Source organism: Falco peregrinus, chromosome 8 (genome assembly GCF_023634155.1).
Source record: "Falco peregrinus isolate bFalPer1 chromosome 8, bFalPer1.pri, whole genome shotgun sequence".
Lineage (NCBI taxonomy): Eukaryota > Metazoa > Chordata > Aves > Falconiformes > Falconidae > Falco > Falco peregrinus.
In genome coordinates this window covers 2,433,095-2,448,424 of record NC_073728.1, presented here as the reverse complement: position 1 = coordinate 2,448,424, position 15,330 = coordinate 2,433,095, and the positions used below count along the sequence as shown (strand labels likewise).

General features: G+C 45.2%; 1 long non-coding RNA gene across 1 annotated transcript; it reads left to right on the top strand.

The window, feature by feature from the left end:
* The first annotated feature begins 304 nt into the window (after positions 1-304).
* Positions 305-15,306, top strand: LOC114013175 (uncharacterized). The gene is made up of 12 exons (XR_008748374.1): positions 305-830; positions 925-1,103; positions 1,687-1,747; positions 1,988-2,104; positions 3,566-6,320; positions 6,967-7,047; positions 7,771-7,895; positions 8,461-8,632; positions 9,220-9,288; positions 9,368-9,529; positions 9,873-13,768; positions 14,481-15,306. It is a non-coding gene; the product is annotated as an uncharacterized LOC114013175 (long non-coding RNA).
* The last annotated feature ends 24 nt before the right edge of the window (positions 15,307-15,330 follow it).

Here is a 15,330-nt window from a genome sequence, read left to right as displayed (position 1 = left end):
GAGGTGCGAGGAAGGCTCTCCGGTGCAAATCCCCGGACCCCGCTCAGCGGCAGCGGCTGGCGGGCACCCTGGTACGAGGAGGAGAGCCCGGGGCGGCCGCCACCGCCACCTCCCGCCCGTCGCCGCCGCCGCCACCGGCGTCCCGCGGCCGGGGGGACTACGGCTCCCAGCGTGCCCCGACACCGCGCCTGCGCGCGCCGGGCCTGCGGGGGAGGGGGCGAGGGGCCCGGTGCGGCGCGGGGACGCCTCGGGGGCGGGGGGCCATGGCCAGGCCGGCCGTCGTGCCCGGGAGCGTCAGGGCCTTCGTGGTGCTGCGCCTGCGGATGAGGGCGGTGGAGGGGCAAACCGGCGCGCTGGTGCGGAGCTGGAGGCGCTCGGCGACGGCGGGCTGAGATAGGGAGGGGCAGGGGTGCGAGTACGGGTACGCTCCCGTCCTCCCGGGGGGCTCCCGGTGCTCGATCTCCCTCAGCCCGTGCGCCGTTAGCCGCGCGCTGCGGCGGGGGGAGCGGTGCCGGCGGGGGCGCTGCCGCAGCCCGAGGGCGCGGGGGGCTCCGGCCCCACGGCCGAAGGGCGCCGGTAGCGCGGCGGTGCGGTGCCGGGTGCGCAGCGCCGGGCGTCGCCCCTCCAGCCGCCGTCCCTTCCGCCCCAGGCCCGCGGGAACGGCCGCCAGCCGCCCAGCCAGCCCCCGCGCCGGCCCGGAGAAAGCCCGCTGCGGAGGGACTGCGGCGCGCTGGGGAAGCGCATGTGTCGCCTAGAGAGCGTTGCGCAGCCACTGCAAGCAAACATCTTCCAGCTGCAGGCAGAAAAGGAGCTGAATCCAAAGCATGCAGGTAGCAAAAAGGGTTTTTTCCTATTACTTCGCCCTTCATTGTCCCTCCATATGCTTTTTCTGTCAGTGGAAGTTCTTTGCCTTTTTCTTGGCAGCCCAGCTGGAGCAGCACCTGAGTGCAGTCCACGAGGAGCATTTGCAAGAAATGAAGATTGTACAGCAAGAAGCAATGAAGTTGCACCGACACCTTTGTAATATGAAAAAGGCTGAAGAAAAAGTGAAAGAAGAAGTTCAGAGGCTGAGTAAAGCTCTGGAGATTACAACTGCATCCAAGGTACAAAAGATGACCTTATTATAGTTTCAAGGATTAACAGACTTGTTTTTAAACACGTTCATCTCAGACATAGTTAAATAGAAAGTATACTGAGCTGGAAAAAAAGAGTTTATGATTTATTGTTGGCAGTAGGATCAAACACTTTTGACAATGAAAATCTGTGCTTTCATCAATTAAAAAAATGCATGGGAAATCAGCAATAAAAAGTATTTGAGATTTGCAAGTCTTTCATCTTTATGGCTTAAGTTCATCCTGGCTTTCATGCACAGAGTTCTCAATAGCTTTTCTGCTTTTCCAGGAAGTTACATTTCTCTGGTATTTCATTCTTGCACTTTATTAGTATCTTCCCCAAAGAAACTTCAGTGCAGTATGTCACTCATTCTCATTAATTGTATCAAAGAACACATTGCTGCTTAGTGTTCCCACGCTTACATTCAGTGCTTCAGAACACAGAACATCAGACTGGAGATAGAAATCATGTTCTGGGTGTTAGCATGGCAGTTACATTTTATGATACCTGTTGCTTTTGTAATAGTTACAAACATGAAAGAATTAAAATATCTGTTGCTTTCATCTTCTTTAGGTGGATGTAGTGATTGCAGCTGAGGAACGCAAAACGGAAGATTAACTGTCGACTGCAGGAGGTAAGTACAACAGCAAGGAGCTTAGTAGGAGGCTGAATTTGCCAACTCTTATTTGAAGATTTGAAGAAGATGATCCTTGAATAACATTCTGGGTGCAATTTTGGATTGTGCACAACCCAAAGGAACCTGCCAGCCAGCTCATAACTAAATATCCAGACACATATTTTGTATATGATCTGGAAGTATTTGTTTGATCTACTTAATTAGACCTGGGTCAGAAAGAGTTCATTTTTTTTCTAGCTAAGACAACAGCTGTCCCAGGAGATCAGCCTGCATCAGTCCTTGGAGGAATCCCAAGCAACTATGATGTGTCATGTACAGGACATGGAACCAATGCTAGAAACAGAACAGAAGCAGGTTTGAGAAACTTTGGATCCTCTTTTCTGACTGTTTTTGTTTTCTTAGCTGGGAGGAAGAGCAAGGACTTGGATGTCATGCGTAGAAATCAGTTTAAAAACTTTAAACCAGCAACATTTTGTACCGACATTGATCAGAAGAGATCGCGTAATCAAACTTCCTGCTCAAAGTAGGAGTATCGCACTGGACTGGGGCAGTGGTGGATTTGTCTAGCAGAGTTCAAGGACTGTGATTCCGTGGCTGCTTTAGCTACTTTATTATAGTGCTGCAGTAATGTGCCAGTTAAGATTTTTTTCTTCCAGCATCCAATCTGAACATTCCAAGCTTACATTTGGCACCATTGCCCCTTCTTAAATCATTCAATGCGACTGAAAAGAGTTCAACTTCATAATCTTTGTAACTGCCTCTCAGATTTGTCAAACACAACTGGATCCTTCCTTAACCTCTTCTTCACCAAGCTAAACAAGCCTCTTTAGAATTGAGGTACTGATAAATAGATAGAAAATGCAATTTCTGAAAAACATTCAGTTGAGATCTTAAACCTTCTGGGAGTATTAATTGTCATGATGACAAAGTTAGATTTTGGTTCTCAGCTGTATTTGTATTATCTAGCTGTTTTGGAATGTGAGGGGGGGCCACAGTTCATGGTAGAAATGAACTGTCTTACACGTAATTCAAATAAAACCAACCTCCCTCTCTGCAGGTGTACATGCACAAGCCACATGCAGTCATTTTAACACTTCTGAATTCATAGCAACAGTTCAGTAAGGATAAAAGAATATGAATATGTATCAAAATATGCAAAGTATATACTTTGAATATGCAAAGTATCAAAACTTGAATAACTAAGGGTTGGTTTTTTTCCCTTTTTTCTGATGACCATCAAGGTTCCTGAAACATACAACGTTCTGTTGGAAATCAGTAGATTTTTCACCTACATGCCTTTTATCATCTTGTGTGTTCTTCTATAGCAGAAGTGGAAAAATGATGGATACGTTCTTGAACTATATGAATTATACATCTTGTGAAAAGCAGAGGCTTAGTTGAATTCATCTGTCGTTTTCTGATGGATATAGTTGGCTCTGTAGTATATTTATTAGTTAACAGGAAAACAAAGATTCCTCACAAAATGGCATGAGATAGACTTCTTAAGTGCCTTCAGTGTTGTGTTCACCTTCATCTTCTATAGCTTGATCTTTTCTGTAATCTTTAATTGTGCAAACCTATTAGGTTCTGTCTGCCATGTAAAGAGATTATAAGAACACATATGCTGCATTACGTATAGTAACGGAGTCGCTTGCCGTAAAGGTCTTCTGCGTAAGATTGGGACAAGCAGAAAGAGAGGAGAAGCTGGTCAGGCTATATCTTTTCCAGTTAGATAACTTTTTAAGCTGTGAAATTTGGTTAGATTTGCCTGACTGAATTCTGCCTCTTAAAGAATAGTCTGTGATATCATTGCAGGTACAGATGTTACAGCAGGACTGCCAAGAGTTACGCAAAGATGTCCAGCTTGCCCAAGCGAGGCTGCAAGGGGAGGAGGACAGAACTGCCCAACTGGAGCAACAGTGCACACAACTGAAAGCTGAGCTGGGTATGACAGTGGGCGCTCGTCATATCTTCTTAGCCCTTCTTACTGCTTCCACAGTGAGAGGAAACCAGCACTGAGGTCCCGCAGACCCGTGGCAGGTGTATCAGCCAACAGGGAACGGAGGGAGGTGAGAACTACTAAAGGCCTTTAGTTTGCATGTGATGTTTCTAAAGGCTCTTCTAAACCTAGAGGAAACTGACAGCAGTGGTAATCACGGTAATGAATACACAACAATAATATGAAAAGATTCCATCAGCATAAATTCTTTTCATCTAGCAAGTAACCATTAATGCATGATTACTGAACTGATTTGCAAGTAGAATGCCCATTTGTACTGAGTCTTTTTACAGATGATTAAAAAACATCAGTATAAGGACAAGCCTCTCGGATAAGCCTCTAGCTGATCTCATTTAGATTCCTGGTCTACTGATGTGAAAGTAGCTGCTTATAAGGGAGCTGAGTGGCATTTAATGCGCTCCAGGGTAGGGGGAAGCTCCATATTGTCAAAATTAAAGGTAACGTTCCTAACCTAAAGTCTGTTCATTATTCCTAAATAGCTCGCAGTAACTGCCTAAATCCTGGCATAATTATTGTTCTTGTTGATCCTTCCCTCAGGACCTGTAAAAGGAGTAACTAGAAATCTGAAACAGAAGCGTTGCCATTTCCCAGATTTTTGGTTTGTTATTCTGCAAATCACACATGCGATAATAAACTCACATAAAAAAGCTCACAAAAGGCAGTGGGAATTTCTGCATAAGGCATGGCAAGAGGAGAGAAACTTGTCATCATGTTGTGGCAGTTGGCTGAATGGGGGACAATGATACCAAAATAATTCTTTCCTTCAGAACAAAGTCATAGGCAAAGGACAAATTTAAATGAGATGTACAAGTTTTCTTTGCTTCTATATCAAATAATCCTGCTGATCAAGGCTTTTTCCCTTTGTTAATTGAAGGAAGTTTTGAGTGATCCTTGGATGATACCGTAGATGTCATGATATTTTGGCTAGAATTCCCTCCCTGCCCTGCTCATGGTGAATTGTCTCTTGTTGTCTTCCTCTTTTTCCGGTACGTTATACAGCACAACAGAATCAGAGGCTAGCTATTACAGATAGGTTGACTGAAATTCCAACAAAAATGCTTCTGCTTTTAGATCTGTATGGTTAGAGCAGGGATGTAACTTGTTCTTTGTCAATGCACAAAAACTCGTAAAGTTGCATATGGGCTGTGGGTTATAGTCAAGACAAATCAGTTGCTTACACACTAGACAGCTGAATAAGAGACAGGGTTATTTGATTTGCTTAAGCAGTCGCAGAAGTGGTATGTGTAGGAGATTGGCATGATGGCATGCTTAATTTAAAATTAAATTACAATTAACCTAGGTTTAGCCAGAGGATTCTGTTAAATGCTATAAAGATCATGTGAGAAAAACTGGAGAATAGTATAGACATTCTCAGTCAAAGGTCATTGAAAACCAAACAGTATATTGGGGTTAATAAAGGAGACTTGAACGCAGTGAGTTATGACCATGAAATTCAAATTAGAATGATGGTTAATTTCAGTTGACTAATTGATGACAATGAAGAAATGGCTGAAAATTAACAGGGATCAAAACCTTTTTGTTTTTTGTTTGAAAGAGATATAGATGAAAGTTTAGGTTAAGAAACATTAGAATCAACAACTGGTTTTGACTGAAAACCCAGCTTCTTGTATCTGTAGCACTTCCTGAAGCCTGGGTGCTAGGAGTTCAAGAAGCATTGGAACTACCGGTTGAAACACTCAAAAAACCTCAAGGACACCACCCACGCTCAGCTTGGGCTTAAACCAGGGGCAGGACAAAGGTTATATAATTACAGGAAGCTGTTTCCATGTTCAGAACCATTACGCACTCTTGGCACTACTAACTACTAAGCATGCAGGTTACTTATAAAAGAATCCTTTTAAGAGACTCTAAGAGATGACTGATTTTCCTGCTCCTTTTCCTAATGATTTCTTGTACTGCAGATGGCAAACCTGCAGCACCAGCTGGATGCAGCGAAGTATGATAACAGTAAGGCGAGATCCACGCTGGAGCATGTCTTAGCTTCTTATAAGAAGATGCAAGCAGCTCTGGATGCGGTACAGACTGAGCTGGGACACAAGGACACTGAAATCAGCAACCTCAGAAAAGACATGTGAGTGGAACTGATTGTTTCTGTGGTCTGTCAAGACAGATACAGTTGCAAGGTGGCATCTTCCCCATGGTTCTGGCTAATGAGCTGTAGGACAGGTTTGTTTGAAAAGTTTCCTATGTTGTTTCCTGCAACGCTGAAGCATCCTTAGTGCTAGTGGACCAAGTACACCGAGTTCTTGTAGCTAAGTGCACGCTTGGCAGGCCTGGCGCATCTTGTGGCAAGTAGGCAAAAGAGTTTAACTTCAGTGACGGGCAGAACTTAATCTGGTTAAGGTAGAGAACTGAACTCTGAGATGGTCACCGCTTCAGAAGAGATGTCCACAAATTGATTTAATGCATGATTTTTCTTTTAATCCAATCTCCATTTCCAGGAGCCAGGCTCAACAGAAAATACAGATGTTAGAACTGGAACATTGCCAGGCCAAACCGGTTGCCATGGGAAGGCAGCAGAGCAGCCAGGTAGATGCTACATTTTTCCGTAGTAACAGCCACCGCTATGTTTTTGGTGTAGAGCCAAGTACCTTTTCTTTTTCTGAATACAATATAGCGTGACACATTCACATGAATCAAGGCGAAAATACGCTATCAACTTTTGGCAGTGGAGCAGGAAAGTAGTTATGCAAGTGTTGAAGGCGGCAAGCATCTCCTCTTCAAAGAAACATTCCTTGGCACAGGTGAAGGTTTTACAGTCTGCAGCTGGATACATAATATGAACAGAGATTTCAGAAGTTTGTATAGCCTTTACTTTTTTGTTATTAGAATGGAGGGGAAAAAAATTCCAAGGAATTGTTTTTATGTTGGCTTGTAATTCTTAGTTGGAAAAGGATTACCTCACAACCTAAACACACTCATTATTGGCAAAGAACTGCCCCTGCTGCCCCCTCCAAGAAAGGTGTGACTATATGAGAAGTTGTGATCCTTCAGCCTAAGCCAGCCAGTAGTGGATTGCTGTTCTAAGGATTCCCAGGTATATGCCTGTGCTTAGGACATCAGGAATCAGACAGCGGATGAACACACTGTTAGACTGGGAAGGGAAAAAAATAGTATTCCTTTCTAAGCTTTCTCATTTGGGTAAGTATAAATCTAATCTGTGGTTACTGCACAGGTGGAGCCACTTTGTAAGGCACTAGAAAGTGCTAGAACAGAGCACAAGAAGCTTGTTCTTCATTTGGAAGAAGTTCTGCAGGTCAGTAATACCCTGCAGAGCAAGCTGATCCAAACCGAAATTGAAGGGAAGAGTTTCAGCTCTTCCATCTGAGCTGGTGCTCAGCAGGTAAGACAGATCCACGACAGGGGAAACATTACTTTGCGCTGACATCGGAGCTCCACGGCTTTACTCATCTGTCTATCAGCGCTGATCACCAGCGGCACGGCCACGGTGACATTCGTGTGGAGCCATAGAAATGGGCTTTTCCACTCACTCCTGTCATGATGCCTCAACCTGCTCCGCTGCACTGAGGAACTGCTGCCCCGGGGTCATTACAGCACTTCTACAAACAGCTCTTCCACGAGGATAGCTGAAGCAGCCTGTAGTAGCTATAGCAAGGGGAGCGTAGGATAGCTGCTTAAATTCCCCCCCCTAAAACTGAACGCTATTAAGTAAACCTGAGGGTAGATGCAGTCTGAATCTCCTCATTGTCCTTTGTCTAAACAGGCTTAGCCATTTAATTCTCTGAAGTTGTCCTAAAGTGTTTTTTTCCAAAAAAGTCTATTTACCTTGTATAACTATTTGGAACCTCCTTTTAAATAAAAGGAACGTGAAATATTCGAAAACACATTCCAGTCTTAAAACAGTAGTAGTGCAGAGTATATACCCAGGACAAAAGTATTAACAATGGAATTGTCTTCCCTATTCTTATTTATAAAGCATATTAAATATAAATGTGAATAACTTAATTTCTTTTTACAGGGAACAGTTAATGGAAAAAGCCAAGACTGAGAAAAGAATACGTGGAACACTTAGAGTCTTTGAAGAAGCAGTTTCTGACTGAACAAGAGGCTTACAGGAAAGCTGCCTGTCAAGAATCTGCTGAGGTGAAAAAGGATAGAATTAAAAGATTTCAGTGAGTGATTTCCAGAGAAAGAGGTCTGCTTTATGATTTCCCAACAGAACAGGAGCACCTCATGACAAAAATGTCTCCTTTTCCATTCGTCATAGAGTTGTCCATCACTTGTATACAACAAACAATTTTGTCATGTGGTGGGCAGACATTTTGGTGGCCATGCACCATCTGTGCTCTCTTAACTTTTTCAAGTACCGCTGTGTATCCCCCAATACTATATATCTCATTGTACATAAGCTCAAGGCGTTGATATCAGTCATTCCAATGACTTCAAAAGGATCATCTGGGGTTGTATAGCAATCTCCAAGGATAAAATACTGGTTTGGAAGTCTGCTTTGTTCCTTGAGGGCTGGATCGTGCAGCTCAGCGTAACCTTAGTATTAGTCAGATCCCAGCATTCACTTTTTTGCCCGTTTTATTAGAAGAGTGGTAAAGTCAAAACACCAGGCGCTGTAGCTTCAGCTGGGTGTGCTGCTTATTAGCTGTATAGAATGAACTAATTCTTACAGACAACATGAACTCACTTTTTCCTCTAGGTAAAGAGAGCCCCTGAAGAATCCTTCTCCAAACTGGTCAAAGTTTGTGGTGCTAACAGGGACCTGCAGCATAAAGTAACAGAGCTGGAAAAGTCTTTGTCCAGTTACAAGGAAAAGCTAAAAAGCCAAAGAGCTCAAGCCAGACAGTGATGCTAACACCGACAGGGTGAAGGTATGCACGCGTTTGTCAATAAAGGCAGGTGTCCTAGCTGAGAAACTCCTTTTTTCTCCTACTGAGTAGGACTGTTGTTGATCCTTTGCAGTGGAGCTAGACTTGAAAATAAAAGTAACTCTGGACTCAAATTCTGCAGATGAATAGACTGATAGCAGCTGCAGCAATTGTGTGGCTTCTCCTGTCATCCCTCCCCCCACCATATAAAACATGATGCCATAGAGTTGTCCCCCCTCCCCCCATTAATTTTTATAGTAGCATTTGTCCTCTTTATTGTTTTGTAGATACAATCTATTGATTGATTGGGTCCAGTGTTGCTTGTGTAGCGATGAATCCCTTTCCGTCCTTCATAGCTGTAGAACTTACACTTCAGCTGGTACCTGATCCTAAATGAGAGTCTGGGCTCCTTGGCCACTCTGCCACCTGCTTGTTCCCCTTGCCCCAGGGTGTGGGTTCTTAACTTCGGTCTCATAGGGCAAGAAATAGGGACACTATGTGCAGACATCTGCAGAAATAGTTCCCACATAACAGCCAGTAGCCTGAAAAAATCCTGATTTTTATTTTTTTTTTTTCTCAACAACTTCCAGGAGATTGAATCTGAACTGAGAAAAATGGAAGCCACAGAAGAGGAGTATCAGACAAAAAATTATGAAAAAGTGAGCTTTCTTGAGCTGTTTCCTGAAGAGACTGATCTGCTAAAATGTTGTTGGAACTTCATTCCTGTGTCGTCTCTAGTCACACGACATCCAGAAATGTATGTCAATGTTGAAAAGTGTGCAGAGCGAGATGCAAGTGGTGTTAAAAAAACAACATGAAGTGCAAGTGCAGAACAGGCAGCTGGGGACCCAGCTGGAAGTGGAGAGAAGGCGAAGGCAGCAGATGGAAAACAAATGTCAGGTAAAGTGGTAACAGCACGAAAAAGTGGTGAGACATCCATGGAAGCATTTATGTGCAAAATCTATGGAGTTGTAGAAGAGGTGGTAGAAAGACGTTATGAACTCAGTCAAAAGATATGCCTATAAATCATACTGTGTCTGCTCCAGAAAGTCCAACTGACAACTTAACATACATTTACTATATATCTGAATTAGGAGAGAGACAGGAATTTTATGGGTTTTTTTAAATAATAGAACTCTAAGCAATTTACAGTAAAGATAGGAAAGCCCTTCTGTTACATTGCAAATTTTTTTGTGCCATGAAAAAATGTATAGAAATTAACGTTGCTTCTTTTTCTACCTAGGAACTGGAAAAAACAGTCAAACATCTGAAGAATTGTACAGAGGAGGCAGAAAAGAAGCTAAAGGAAGCCAGCATGGAGTCAGTACAGGTGAGACCAGCTAGCATTAGAATAATTCATTGAAAGTAACAAGATAGTATTTCAGCATGTGCACCAAGTAACCCTTTCCATAAAAAAATGAGAATGTCTTTCAATAAAAACCCTTTTTCAGATATAGGTTTCTGAAGAGTGAGGTGCATCCCTGGGCTTTTCTACTAAGTGGCATTTATCATACTTTTTTTAAAATAAGAAAAAGAAAAATAAAATTTTTATCTTTTCTGTGACTCACTTCAGCGTAGTGGGGCTTGTAAGAAGAGCTTTTGTCCCCCACAGCCTATTGTTTTTATCGGACTGGGGATCTCTGTGCTAACCAACTAACCAAAAGCATTGTGGCCAAGTACACTGCCCCCCCAGCTGCCCTCGTGTCACTCTGTATGCAACATCACGCAAAACCTCTTTCCCACCCACCCCACCCAACAAAGTCATTTGTCCTTACATCACCTCATCCTTGCACTACTGTATCACAATGTCCAAATTACTGTAGTTTGCATGATTATAGTAGTTTGGGGTGAAAATCTAGGGGTTTAGATGTTATATAGGATATTAACCAGCATAAATTTTTTTAAAAAACAAAGCTAATAGAGGTGTTCCAGCCTGAGGTCTCACAGGCTGCTTACCAGTCCAAGTACCGTTCTAGGATTAGGAGGAGACTAACAGCAAGGGAGTATTTCTACAGCATTTTTCAGGCAAAATTAGTCTTCCCTCACCTTCCTCAGGGCTTTGTGGTACTCGGCATCCATTTCCCCCTGCCTTCTTCCCAATACCTCTGTGGTTTATGCTGTGCTGGAGACCCATGTTGGCTTTGTTACCCCCTAAGAGGGGCAGCTCTGTGGTGAGTGCCGCCCCCATACACCCCTCTAACAGCGCTGGGAGAGGGTGTCGTGGGGAGCTCCTACCCGTGTGCCGCAGACACATCTGAGGTGTATGCTGCTCTGCCCTCTCTCACACAGGGCTCCACAACTGCAACAGCACATGCATTAACCGCTCTCCCTGCAGTTCTAATCGCACCCGCTGCCTAGTCACCTTCAGCCTGGAGCTTGCTGTTGGTTCAGGTCTGCAGTTTCACAGCCTGCCAGTTAGAAACTCTGAAAAACCAGCAGCCAAAATGCTGAAGAAAGCAAGGACATTCATTTCAGAGCGGGAAGCAAAGAAAATAGGTGGGAGAAGTATTTGCTAGCTCATTATCAGTCAGGATTTCAGTTTCTTAAACTTCCTTCTGTATTTCCTTACACAGGAGTGGAAGACAGACCCCTCTTCTAGTTTAGTTTGTTTCCTCCTCTTTTGCCAAAGGACAAACTTAAGCAACAAAGAGCACTACAGGGGCTGTTCCGTGCTTAGAAAAGGTCTCTTGAGCATACTTCGTGTTTTGTTGATGCTTGTTAACCAAATACTGGTCTCAAAGCTAATAGCTGGTGCATTTTCTTCCCTGCATTCAGCTTTCTCTCAGTGGTTCTCCTTCCCCTCACCCATACCTCTTACAGATACCCTTCCAAAAGCCGCGCGTACCTTGTCTGCGCAGGTGCATCAGCCTTCTCCATAATTGATAGCTCTCCTGTAGCTGGGTAATTGGCATCTAGAGATGTACGTATTAGACTGCCAAAATTTTAATCTCTTCTTCAGTGATGACAGAGATTCCCCAGACAGTCATCAGCTTCATAGAGCGCTGCATCTTGTCCCAGGGGAAGCAGCAGGAGCTCCGGGTCGGTCGGTCAGCAGGGCAGGCCCCGCAGCCCAGCTCAGCCCAGGGCCCCACGTGAGCTGGGCAGGAAATGAGCTCACTCAGCCCAGTGCTCCCAGCCCACCCAGAGCATCACCTGCCCAGCAGCCTCCGCCCGCACCCAGCTGCTGGGGAATCTTCACCTGCCCTGACCCGGGGCGGGGGGGGGGGGGGGTGTCGGTCTGTGCAAGTAGCAGGTGCCTGCGGCCTATGAGTGCCTGCTTCAGTCTTGGACTCTGGTTTGAATTAACACACACCTTTCACCTTGGCTTTTTGACCCACGTTCTTTGCCTTGTGAGGCTGATATTAACAAAACTACTGTTTACAGCAAACCCATTATTTTTATTTATTATTAAACTATGTGCTGTTGATATGCTACATCTTTGCTTTCATCACTTTTCTTTTACCAGCTTTAGTCCAAGGCCTGGCAGGTGCTACCAAAACAAACCTCCGGCGGGTTTGCAGAGGGGTCGGGTGAGTGACTGAGGACTGAGTCATGTGGCTGTGGCTGGGTGCTGACGTGACTGGGACGGGGAGGAGGTGGCAGGACTGGCTGCTTCTAATGGTAGATGATGCCTGGGTCTGAGAGCACATAAGCCTTGGGCTACTTGAGGAGCACATAAGGAATTCATTAGGGGTGTGATATCATACCACACGTCATCTTACCTTCGTAAGAGTTAGTGGAATTTGTTCAACATACCCCACTGGGGAAAGAGTAGTTGAAGCAGATGACTTACATCATAATATGCTGAAAATGATTACAACACGGGCAGTTTTCATGCTTTTTCAGCTAAGGATCAGCTCACCGTCGTCACAGCTTACTCTTTCACGTGGCTTCAGTACAACCTAGCATCAGTACAGGTGGTGGTGTTGCACTCTGATCTGCTTCAACACAGCTGCTCGCAAACTCCTCTGTGGTCAGCGGTACTATTTATTCCTGTGGGATCCATACATGTTATTTGCAATACTTGTTTAATAGGGCGGGAAGTCTTGCGTACCTCTGGAGCTCCGAGTAGCCCGAGGACGGGCTGCAATTAGCTCGTTCTGCTCCTCCAGAAATTTGGTCCTAGACTGTAACTCACGTGGCAGGACTCTGGGCTAATTCACGGTGGCCTGAGCCGCTCCTCCTCACAGCAAGTGTCCGTTCTAGGGGAGAAGGGCTGGCTGAGCACACTACTAAAGCTAACGCACACCTGAGCTTCATGCAGTTGTGCTGCTTAAAAGCAGGGCTGTGCACTGTGGCTTTGGGTTTGTCCCAGCCAAGCTGGCTCCTTCAGAAACCCACTGGCGTCCCTGCCACCCCTGCACCGCAAAGCTGTGTGTGCCCTCTCTGCCCACGCAGCGCCCTCAGCAAACCGGTCAGTTTTGCTTGCTGTGAACTCTGGCTGTAATCACAGCTGGGAAAGCGCCTTCTCACACAGCACTTGCCATCGCACACTTTTGTTTATACAGCACGCTTAAGTAGGTCGCCCGGCAAGGGACAAACGGTAGTGACCTTCGTCTGTGCAAAAGGACAGAGCATACGGCAGCTGCATGTGTACGAACGGCATGGTGGCCACCCCTCTGCAGCGAGGCACGGCACACCTCACCGGTGGGGTCCCCAGCCCCACGGCAGCACCCCCGCTCTCGGGCCCTGCAGCTGCTGTTACTTCATACATTGAAGTGCAAAGGCTGATGACATGGCCGTGGCCATGGCACCTGGTATGTGTGCGCAGCGGGCGGCTGGTCCAGCTGCAGCAGATCGTGTTGCTGCTTCTAACCCTGCTTGGGCTGCAGGGTGGAAAGCCGCAGGACAGGGTGTAACTGTGAGAAGGCGCTGGGCTACAGTAACCCCTAACTGTAGCGCTACCCTGAGTTTTGGCTACGCCTGTGACAGCAAGCGGTACCCCTTGGTGGGGCACAGGCAGACTGCCAAGAGCTGGTCCAGATGTGCAGGACATGTTTTGGATTGGTTTTTACTTCAGCTTTGCTCCAGTGTGATCCCGCTGACTCCCGAGCAACTGGAGCACTTCAGGAAGCCATCCTGTCACTAGCTTTCATCCGAGAGGAATCTCGTTTGTCTGCTCAGAGCCTGCTCTGCAACGTGAGCCACAGCGTGGTGCGTGGCAGCTCACCTGTTCAAAACATCGGAACTACACATAGGCAAGAATTTACTTTCTTTGAACAGTAATTTCAATAAAGTTACAGTAATGTAACACTGCCACCACCTGCAGGATCAGGAATCGAGCTCTACAGTGCTAGCCTTTCCCCTGGCTCGGTAGCCACTAAGCCTCTCAGTAGTATTTACAGTATTTAAAAATGAATTTTCTAAGCAGCAGAAAGGTTGGGTTTCTCCCATCTGCCTGTGGCCTTCAGCAAACATGGATGGCAAACAGCTTTCTGTGCCTGTCGGTGCTGGTATCAGGTAAGCACAACTGAAGAGGTATAATTTGGTTTCTAAGACAGTCAGATGCTTTTATGACCAGTACTTCAAGTATGCCTGGAGGTAGTCTTTTATATAAAAGAGTAATGAATGGTAATGCCTTGATGGTGGTCGATTTTTAAGACAACTCTTAAAAAATCCCTTTCCTCTATGTCAAGACTATTTAAAAAAAAAAAAATGTACAAGCAATAGGATTCCGAGTGTTTCAGACTGTTTTGGAAAAGAATAATGCACAGGGAATCTGCACACTCGGCCTCTGGCGTCTGCTTTCTAAGCATGAGTTCAGTGCCAAGTGCTGTTATTTCCTGGGACATCATGAATGTTTTTTGTATGAGGGGACAGGAGTCACTTGCAAGAAGAAACAAATCAACAGGGTTACAAGATGTGAAGAGGCCAATAAAGACTAAGGAGAGCTTCAACAGAAGAATTTTTACCCCTAGGTGATGCAACAATACCATCCTGTGAGGCAGCTCCAGTTCACACAGCAAACACTGGGCCACCTTGACAAAACCAGTGATGAGGCATCACAAAGAGCAAGAAGTGAAACAAAGGTGAGGGACTCGTCCTCTCCGTTCTTCTGCAGCTTATGAATGCCCCTGGCTGACACAACTAAAATGGCTGTTTAATTTGCCATGCTGCAAACTTGGCACGGGGCTTGGAAACAGCGAGGGCAGCGCTGCATAAACACAGTGAAACACGCTGTCCCTCTGCGAGCTAGCGAGACTGCCTGGGAACGAGTCTCTCACCTCTGTATTCCCACTGTGGCCCAGCATATCTCTAGTGAAGTGGACATGCAATATATAGTAATTTAATGTTTGATTTGAGATAAAATTGCCTTTAAAATTAGATCTGTCTCTTATTCACCGATTTAAATTCTGTGAAATGATCACAGAACAGCAATACCTGTAACAGTGGGCCAAGCAAACGGCAGTTGGCTGCGATACCGCAAGTAACAGGAGTACTTGGGAGGCAACAGCACGGTTTGGTTTCTGTTCAGCAAGCTACCTGGCTGGGAGGTATTCTTCAGCCTTATTTTGCTGTAGAGCATAAGATATATCAATTTCAAATTAAAAAAAAATCAATAAAAATATAAAAAATCATATGCATAGAACTATATACCTTTTTAAATTTATGTTAAAGCGTTGCATCCTCCTTCTCTTGCTGGGTAGGAAGCAGCATGCTTCCACCGTCATGTGCTACTGTTCAGCTGTCAGAAACAAACC